We start from the raw sequence: 10630 nt of genomic DNA on the forward strand, positions 1-10630 counted from the left end.
GAAATATCTCTAAGGTACGTGGCTTCCTGTCTTTTCAGGACTCTGAAAAGTTAGTACATGCTTTTATTTTCAGTCGCCTTGACTATTGTAACTCCCTGTATGTTGGGCTTACTAAACAGGCGTTTAACAAACTCCAGCTGATTCAAAACGCAGCTGCCAGAACACTCACAAGAACATCTAAATTTGACCATATCACTCCGATTCTGAAATCACTTCACTGGCTCCCTGTAAAACAAAGAATCCAGTTCAAAATACTTCTGATCACTTTTAAAGCAGTAAATGGCCTAGCCCCAACCTATATCTCTGACATTATCCCTCACTATTATCCAACTCGTTCTCTCAGGTCATCTAGTCAAAGTCTTTTATCTGTCCCCAGAATTAACACAAATATGGCTCACGGTGCTTTTAGTTATTGTGCCCCAACGCTTTGGAATTCCCTTCCCTTGGAATTAAGGTCAGCTCAGTCTACTCCCTCTTTTAAAAAGGCTCTTAAAACGTATTTATTTTCACAAGCTTTTGGTTGAGTTGACATTGTTTTACCCTGTTTACATTGTTTTATCCTGTTTTTTCCTATTGAGCTGACATTGTTTTACCCTGTTTATATTGTTTTATGACGTTTTAGTGTCATTATTTTATTTTTTTTATATTTTTATATTTTTTTATATATGTCTAGTGCTGTTTTTAATCTTATTTTATTCTTTTCTTCTTTTACAGCACATTGAGTCTGTGTTAGCCACATGAAATGTGCTATATAAATAAAATTGACTTGACTTGACTTGACTGTGTGCTGAGTGCAAGCAGGGACAGTAGCAATACTAACTATGACAGAATAACTAAAAGGGAAAGCCAGAAGGTACCACAGGCATGAGGGCACCCTGGGACATAAAATGGCCAGGCTACTACACTGTCAACAAACCTGAGTGAACACGTGAGAGCGGGGAGTGGAAGGTGTAATAGCATCCAAACATAGCATCCAGTATACCAAAACATTCTATGCCTGAGAACCCTCCAGATCTACTCATTTACCTAATAAAAAGCTATTGACAATAGGATTGACTAAACCAGGGGCGATTTCTCAGAGACGACAAGGGAAGCTGAGCTTCCCCTAAAATTCTTTCCCCAAACTGCGGCGTCTACGACGTTGAATTCTCATTAAAACAATAACTTGCATAACATAATATATGCCCAAGATTGTATTTATGTTCATAACTATCCTGTAACTTATTTGAGTGATGTCTGACGTACTTGCAGTTCGCTACGAGAATCACCTTTGCTGCCAGGCTGTAACCTTTCTTATTTCAATGGGCTCTATGGACTGGCAGCAGTGTTGCCAGATTGGGCGGTTTTAAGTGCATTTTGGCGGGTTTTGAACATATTTTGGGATGGAAAACGTCAGCAGTATCTGTTTCTTAGACAAGGATTTTTTTTTAAGCTTGTTACTTCGTTAACCGTTTCGGCGAGAATCTCCCGCCTTCTTCAGAAACAGTCACCAGATGTCGAGTGGTGACGTGCCTTATCAGCTGATGTTGCGTTACGGAGGCATGAACGTCCCGCCCAATTTGACTGGACAAATACAACTGGACAATAAATGCAACGTCATCTATGAAATCCCTTGCCGTTCATGTAATAAAGTCTATATTGGTGAAACGGGCAGATGCTTCCATACTCGAAGGAAAGAACACCAAATAGAGTGTGAAAAAGAAACAACAAAAAGACTCACAAGATCTGAAAAAGAAAAAGCAAACCAAGAAAACCTAAAATCAGCCATTTCAGACCACTGTAAACGGCAAAATCACATAATGAATTGGGAAGAGGCCAGAGTCATTCGCGCTGAAGAAAATAGATTCCAGCGTTCGATTTTAGAGGCAGTGGAGATACATAAGCAGGCGCAGAGGACGATGAACCGGGATGAGGGAGCGTACGCGCTGTCGCACACCTGGAGCGCCATCCTGGAGGAGCGACCTGACAGCAGGAGGTGTGAACTACCTGTCAAATTGGGCGGGACGTTCACGCCTCCGTAACGCAACATCAGCTGATAAGGCACGTCACCACTCGACATCTGGTGACTGTTTCTGAAGAAGGCGGGAGATTCTCGCCGAAACTGTTAACGAGGTAACAAGCTTAAAAAAAAAAATCCTTGTCTAAGAAACGAACTTAAAATATATGTAATAGTTAGACATAATGAACATCCACTACATGTCAGCAGTATCTGACAACACTCATTACGTTTACATGCACATCCAAATCGAGCTACTGTTGGTAATCGAGCTGAAGCTCCCAGCAGGGTGCCAGAGAAATCCAATCCTACATGCACACAATGAAATCAGGCTATTGTGTGAGGTGCATTGTGCACCCGAGCCACAGGTGGCGCAACACGCCCCATCGTGTTGGTACACTTCCGGTTGTCGTCATGAAGAAGAGCTATTCAAGAGTGTAAACAAAGTTATCAGTTCCGTGTTCTCCATTGCGCATTTTTCTCCCGTCCATGAATTTTAATATATTCAACTCCTTAAGCTGAATGAGCATGAACTCTGTCTCCTCATTGCTCCAGAAGTGCACGTTTCTGCTTGCCTGTGGCAGTGGGGGCGTGGTCAAGCGCCGGTCTGTGACAGGAGGGCGGAGCCAGGGAAGGTGAGTGGCAGAATCACTTCACCTGACGGTAATTAACCTGTGTTTGTGTGTCTTCCCAGTAACCGCGCCCTATTTAAGGAGGCAGAGGGAGAGCAGAGGGGAGAGCTCATCCCGGGACTAGAACACGCGTGTGCGCGCTGTGTGTTTTTCTCTCAAGAATAAAAGTAGGCTGTTAAACTGAAAAGTCTGACAATGAAAAGCCTATTAGTACCAGAAGCTTTGTCCTGCCATCCTTTGTGCTCCACCCACACTTCAGAGAGCTCTACATCCACATTTTCTCTTCTTCGTTTGTTCCTCCTATCCTCTTCTGCTGCTCGCTACTACGGTTGTCATGCCGACCGAGGCTGTTGTGTTTCCCGCTTGTGGTCTCGTCACTCGTCACTTCTGGAAGTAGCTCGACAACTAGCTCGATAGGGTTTACATGCACAAAGTAGCTCGGCAGAAATCGCATAAACTAGGTCGTGTAGCTCGATTCCGAGAAATCAAGTTCGGTTCAATTTCAGCCGAATTAAGGTGTATACATGGCATTTTGAACTTCGATTTCAGTCGAGCAACGGCAGAAATTCAATTCTCTCTATGTGCATGTGAACGTAGTGACTGACTGGCAGCTGGGTATCTGTTGCAGTCTACGAGACGGCTCTGAACAGCCAATTTCGGCTAGTTGTTATTGGTTAAAATCAACAAAATCGTCACTTCCAGGGAAGCCGGGCTTCTCTGGGACTAAACGAGACAGTGGGAGGGACAAGAAGCCGGGCTGATAAAGGATTATTGGAGGTGGTGTTTGAAAGACATGAGGAGGGCGGTACTTCGGCGAGGAACACGGAAGTATGATCAGTCAGTCCCTAGCGGATGTCGAGAAAGTGTAGTCGTGTGCTAAAGTGCTGTCCGAATTTCTTTTCATATAAACGTTTCTTCTCATTGATGTCTCTGTACATTACTCTGTAAATAAATGTAAATATTACTCGTTGTGCTCTGTTAACTTTCATCCATTCTATCAGTTTGATCATTCGTGAATTCACTCGTTTATTTCATTTGTAGTTCAATCTGGTTGTAGGCTAGCTTGAGCCTTATTGGGATCTGCAGTGCTAACTGCTAACAGAAATTGGTAAAGTCTCTGGAAAGCACAACCAGCTGGTATGACAGGGTCACAGACCATTTTCTGGAAAAGGAGCGGAGGGCAGAATTTGTGTATAAATAGTGTTCATGTTCATGAATCTGAAGTGTGTATATTGTTCAGTAATGTTAAGAGAATGGTGGGCTCTGTGTTATAGGTTATACCTGGGTATAATATTCAAGGTTCTGTGTGTTGCATAGCCTACCTGGTTATGAATTTCCAGACTGTGTTGCAGAAGATGTTCAAGGATGTGTTGCACAGCTGGGTGTTGTGTTAAAGACTCTGTGTTGCATATCAGGGTATGATGTTCAAGGCTCTTCGTTGAATAGCCAGTGATTTTTGGATGTTTGATATTTTTGATTAAGGATATGAGGCACTAGCCTGGCAAGCCAGACTATAACATGAAATGTACAAGCAAAAATACTTTCTGCCACTAGGTAGGGTTGTCTAGTTCACTATGCTAATGGGGCACACCTTTCTATGCTTTGATATCCGGCCTACAGGTTTTACGATGAATGCGTAAAATGGGCTTCCCCTGTTTTAAAAACCAGCAGCCGCCACTGGACTAAACAGGTATGTTTTCAGCCTAGACTTAAACACTGAGACTGTCTGAAACCTGACCACAAATTGGAAGGCTGTTCCATAACTGTGGGGCTTTGTAAGAGAAGGCTCTGCCCCTGATGTTGCCTTCACTATTTGAGGTACCAACATATACTCTGCACCTTTTGATCTAACTAGGCATGGCAGGTCATAAAGACTTGAAATTCATTCAGGTAAACTGGAATTTGTATGGATGTTGTTGTGGTAAACCGGTATATATGAAAGAGCCTATCCCAGCCGACTATGGGCATAGTGTACTATTTACTGTTAAAGATTAGACAGGAAGGAGAAGAGAGTGAGAAATTAAGGGAGTAAGAAATTAAGGGAATAAAAAGAGTGAAGGGACAAAAGAGAAAGAAGACAAGTGGCATATATGGTAATTAATTTAATATGTTTACTTTCATGGGTCTAAAACATCCATTTCAGCCAGCCTACAATTTAAGAGTCTATAAATCTAAACTGTGTACCCATACCAGAGATTCTCACATTGTCTTTAATTAATGTGAACCTAAAACAGTTGCAGAATCGGCCTACAGTGCACTCAGTGAGGAAAATTCCACTTTTTATGCAATGCATGATCAAAATACATGAAAACCAGAAATGTCCCCCCTTTTTATTACAAAGATGAAAACAGTAGATTTAGTTTTAATGGTATTTTCACTGAGGGCGGCACGGTGGTGTAGTGGTTAGCGCTGTCGCCTCACAGCAAGAAGGTCCGGGTTCGAGCCCCGTGGCCGGCGAGGGCCTTTCTGTGCGAAGTTTGCATGTTTTCCCCGTGTCCGCGTGGGTTTCCTCCGGGTGCTCCGGTTTCCCCCACCACCCATGTGCAATGAACCGGTGCTACAGGTGCTCTAGCCCCTGCCCCTTTTCTGTTTGCTGTCCAAAGTGCCCTTTTCATAGGAACTGTTTTGTTGTTGTTTTTTTTTATATTTGTAAAAGATAAGTTAGCTCCAACATCAGTATTCTCTATAATTTGACAATAATATATGAAATTATAGATTTATAAAATAACGTTTTTCTATGTAAATGCGGGCATCAATCCGTGACGTCATGCATTCAGTGAACCTCTGTGCAGAAAGCGCATGCAGGCGGTTGACGGTGGGAGACAGTGCAAGGAACGGCATGGTAAGGTCACACTGAAAGTCTCCTTTCATTTCTTATCTGAACATGCAATATTGTGCAGCTTAGAACACAACAGTAAATGCGTAGGGTTGTTTATCATTTAATGAAGCCGCCTAGGCTATATTTAAACCATTTGCTCCATCCATTTCATTAACGTGGCAGATTCGGAAACTTTAGTTTGAACGACGGCGTTAATAACATATTCTAGCAGCTTCGAAAACTTAAGGCTGAATGACGACGTCCACAACATATTCTATAAAGACTATTCACTAACACACACACACACACACACAGAATGTTCAGTTGCAATTGAAATTTAGTTTTGAATAAAGTTAACTTGTGTGAAAAATTTGTTCCAAGTGCCCTTTTTTGAATGTTGAGCCCCTGCCCCTCCAAAGGTCTTTGCACGGCCCTGTCCCCCACAGTCCAAAGACATGCAGGTTTGGTTAACTGGTGACTCTAAATTGATCATAGGTGTGAATGTGTGAATGGTTGTCTGTGTCTATGGCTACATCCACACGACAACGGCAACGAGATGTTATTTAAAAATATATCGCGTCCAAATGGGCAACGATCAGTAAAATATCAGGTCCATATGGCAACGCAACGCTTGCTGAAAACGATGCAATACACATGCCACACCTCTAGGGGCGCTGTAAGACGGTCCCTTCGGAGACACCAGAACAATAAAAGAAGTAAGGACGCATGCGCATAAACTATTATGCGCGAGACTTCATATTAGCCACAAAGTCAGGAAAATATGTTCGTAAAATTACATTATAATGACCAAATACAATGAAAAGTATTTTTCCAGTCTCACCTGTGAAAGGTAATCCCATGTGATCTCGTTTGGACGGCAAACCTGTTGGTACAGTTAAACGCAGCTAATCTTTATTCTCCGCTTTGACCTATCCAATATGGCGGCGAGGATGATGTATGATTCTACGCGGAAGGCGGCATCTTTAATGGTCCGGAATAAATTGAATATTACACGTTGATGGATTAATTTGTTGTTTCTCACCTGTGAAAGGTAATCCCATGTGATCTCGTTTGGACGGTAAACCTGTTGGTACAGTTAAACGCAGCACATGAATCTTTATTCTCCGCTTTGACCTATCCAATATGGCGGCGAGGATGACATATGATTCTACGCGGAAGGCGGCGTCTTTAATGGTCCGGAATAAATTGAATGCTACACGTTGATGGATTAATTTGCTCTTCTACGCCCTTTTTGAGGAATGTATTGTAGGACTTAAACCATCATCTGAAGAGGTGAGATCGCTCCTTTTTTTCCCTATTTTTGCTGGCGGGATTGACTCTGACCTAAGGGCAGAGTCTCTCTCTCTCTCTCTCTCTCTCTCTCTCTCTCTCTCTCACTTGCACCATTACACAATAAATATTCACAGTGAAATATTTTGTAAGCGCGTTTCATGAACCAAGTTATAGGATTTGTTGACAACTCGCATCGAGTTCGTTACACTTCTACCCGGAGTGAAGCACTCAGTCATGTGATTGTGATGTCATCGTAAACAAATCCGTTCTACTCATCCAGACGACTTCACAACGGCAACGTTGCCAGATCTTTCCACTCTGGAACCCGTTCTCAAAAAGATTGCGTTTTGGGCACCCAAAATGCCGGTGCCATGCGGACGCCAGGCCTAAACGATAAACAATTGTATCGGAGTCACCTGAATCCGTTGCCGTGTGGACAGGGCCTATGTGTCAGCCCTGTGATGACCTGGCGACTTCTCCAGGGTGTACCCCGCCTTTCGCCTGTAGTCAGCTGGGATAGGCTCCAGCTTGCCTGCGACCCTGCAGAACAGGATAAAGCGGCTAGAGATAATGAGATGAGATGAGATATTTTCACTGCTGAACCGAAACTGTCCCCGGTTTTCTTCTCAGAAATCTGGTCACTTTAAAGTGTATGTAATTCCTCTAAACCCCACTTTTTTCCTTGTACAAAGCAACAATCATTATGTTGAGTGACCATGTGTTTTTGAACCATAGCTGATCCAAAAGGCCATAAATTAATGGAAAATCAATAAGATCCACCGATTTTCATGGAATCTGCCAAGACTGAACCAGAAAATCCCGAAGCGGTGCATGATGTCACACATGTAACAATCCAGGCATCAATTTTGTTCCTGTGCGCAGCAGTGGTTAGAGCGGTCTCGATATGGAATCACATTTTGGAGAGAGTTCTGATAGTGATTGGGATTCTTATATGTCAGATGAAGGGGCAGATGATTATCAAGGATATTCCGGAGTAAAGGTTATCTTTTTGAGTCCCCAAGACGAGAAACCGCTAGTTCACTCAGTTCACAACAGTCTTCCTCTGTAGTGCGTGCAAGATGGAGAGATATATATAAAGAGAGATCTGCTGAAAGTGGTGGTTACCTTTCGTCATGTTTTCCTGAACAAAGCTAAAAACAAATGGAGTTTTGCAATATTGCAATTAGATTAGATTAGATAAAACTTTATTGATCCCTTTGGGAGAATTCCCTCAGGGAAATTAAGAATTCAATCTGAGAGCATTTAACACGTTTCAGTTAATAATTAATGATGATTATGCAAGTGCATTTTTCTTTCTGTTAAAGTGCATCAGATATGATAAGATCGGATGTCGCGAGCATGTAAATGTTGTTCATAATCCTGTGTCTGGTGCAGTGTGTGTGATAATAGGGGAATCGACTAGATCAAATGTTGTTTATTAAATAAATGGGTTTCTTTTTGCTCCAGTAATTCCCATGTGGTCATTCTGGTGGTGATGAACACTTGATGAATCAGATTTATTATTAGCCGGTGACAAGAAATCTGCCCGCTTTGTTTGCACAAACCTCACCTACTGTTTTCTCAGAAATTCATGAACTGAATGTCCTATTGTATATGGATTTGAACATCCAAACACAACGCAACACTTTCACATTGTTATTTTTGTAAGATTCCTACAACAATATCCAATCTCGGTGAGTAAGCAAGCACGAAGTCAGATGAACATAAATGACCCAGATAACTGGGGTTCCATGTGTGACGTCGTGTGAGATTAGCCCTGAAGCAAGGCTGCCTTTTTCTGGCATCTGGAAGCCACGATTTATCGATAGTTTTGTGCTTGATAATAAAATAACAAATAATTTATATTATTTTCCCCCCTGCTTTATTAATTCATTTTGGTCATTACTAATGATATCTCATCTCATTATCTCTAGCCACTTTATCCTGTTCTACAGGGTCGCAGGCAAGCTGGAGCCTATCCCAGCTGACTATGGGCGAAAGGCGGGGTACACCCTGGACAAGTCGCCAGGTCATCACAGGATTAATGATATATATTCATTTAAAGCATTATAGTAAGGCATTACATACACTTTCATTCATTGAGACAAATGTATTAACTGTATGATGCATTTTTAATACCATGCTCTTTGGATATATCTAGTCAGCAAGTTTGTAGGTTTTGTTCCTTGTCTTAGTTCCAGTTCCCTAGTCTGCTTTTGGCCTGTGTGAATAATAATAATAATAATAATCTCATCTCATTATCTCTAGCCACTTTATCCTGTTCTACAGGGTCGCAGGCAAGCTGGAGCCTATCCCAGCTGACTACGGGCGAAAGGCGGGGTACACCCTGGACAAGTCGCCAGGTCATCACAGGGCTGACACATAGACACAGACAACCATTCACACTCACACCTACGGTCAATTTAGAGTCACCAGTTAACCTAACCTGCATGTCTTTGGACTGTGGGGGAAACCGGAGCACCCGGAGGAAACCCACGCGGACACGGGGAGAACATGCAAACTCCGCACAGAAAGGCCCTCGCCGGCCACGGGGCTCGAACCCAGACCTTCTTGTTGTGAGGCGACAGCGCTAACCACTACACCACTGTGCCACCCAATAATAATAATAATAATAATAATAATAATTTGCATATCTGTTTGTAATCTGATCTCTGTTGCAGACAACAAACCTTCAAAAATCTTGAATGAAAAGTTTGGTTGGCAATTGAAACTTATTTGGTAAATGAAACGTTTCCCATTCATTATGATGTTTAACAAAGAGACTAGGTACAGAATTAAGGACATGGTACCAGTGGCTCTCAATAAACATCTTGCAGTGTGGCCTGAGAGCAGACAGTACACAGGATCAGACGTGATTCAGGCCATGCTCAAGCCATCTAATCCGATTAACAATCATATCCAGACTGAGACCTCTCAGCCTTTTAGGTAAAGAGCATCACTTACTGTGTACTGTGTTTGATTAAACCTTGCACTAAAGTATCTAATTGATGCAAAAGTAGTGATTTTTCTACAAGGAAACTGATTACAGTGGAACTATACTTTAAAAATTATAGTGGTGGGAGAAAATTGATGGAAAAAGTTCACTAATGACTCTATGTTGGAATATAAATAGATAATGTGTTCTAAACAGATACAAATCCAGATATGAATAGCGTGATGAGTGACTGGCCAGATGTGAAGCTTGCAGGACAAACAACGACCATGCTTTTTAATGTGAGTACAAGTCAATGTACAATGCATTTGCAACATTTAATTAGTCATCCTTAGTAACTGTCTGATTAGGGTTGTGGTGGTTTAAATGAAGCCGCTAAATACTGTAGAAGCAACTAAATTTGTTTGAAAATATTGTGAATAGGTACAAACAAAGATAATAAGTGTAGGCTTGGGTTTAAAAACTATGGAAATTCATTTCCATAACATCTAATCTCATTATCTGTAGCCGCTTTATCCTGTTCTACAGGGTCGCAGGCAAGCTGGAGCCTATCCCAGCTGACTACGGGCGAAAGGCGGGGTACACCCTGGACAAGTCGCCAGGTCATCACAGGGCTGACACATAGACACAGACAACCATTCACACTCGCATTCACACCTACGGTCAATTTAGAGTCACCAGTTAACCTAACCTGCATGTCTTTGGACTGTGGGGGAAACCGGAGCACCCGGAGGAAACCCACGCGGACACGGGGAGAACATGCAAACTCCACACAGAAAGGCCCTCGCCGGCCACGGGGCTCGAACCCAGGACCTTCTTGCTGTGAGGCGACAGCGCTAACCACTACACCACCGTGCCGCCCATTTCCATAACATATTAAAAATTATTATACATACAAGGCAGTTTTTCGATGGAATAAAAACATGTTCTATTCCCTT

The 10630-nt window shown here is 42.4% G+C and overlaps 1 protein-coding gene across 3 annotated transcripts in view; it reads left to right on the plus strand.

Moving 5' to 3' along the window:
- The window catches only part of pfkfb1 (6-phosphofructo-2-kinase/fructose-2,6-biphosphatase 1), an 80600-nt gene that overhangs the window by 48987 nt on the left and 20983 nt on the right, over positions 1-10630 (plus strand). Inside the window, exon 1 of one of the 3 annotated variants that reach the window (XM_060937455.1) lies at positions 9955-9973. The exons of the other annotated variants lie outside the window; for them this stretch is intronic. The gene's annotated coding sequence lies outside the window, so the exon portion shown is untranslated. Of the gene's footprint in view, positions 1-9954; positions 9974-10630 lie in introns of those variants that run through there. 3 annotated transcript variants of the gene reach the window in all.

Source organism: Neoarius graeffei, chromosome 13 (assembly GCF_027579695.1).
Source record: "Neoarius graeffei isolate fNeoGra1 chromosome 13, fNeoGra1.pri, whole genome shotgun sequence".
NCBI lineage: Eukaryota > Metazoa > Chordata > Actinopteri > Siluriformes > Ariidae > Neoarius > Neoarius graeffei.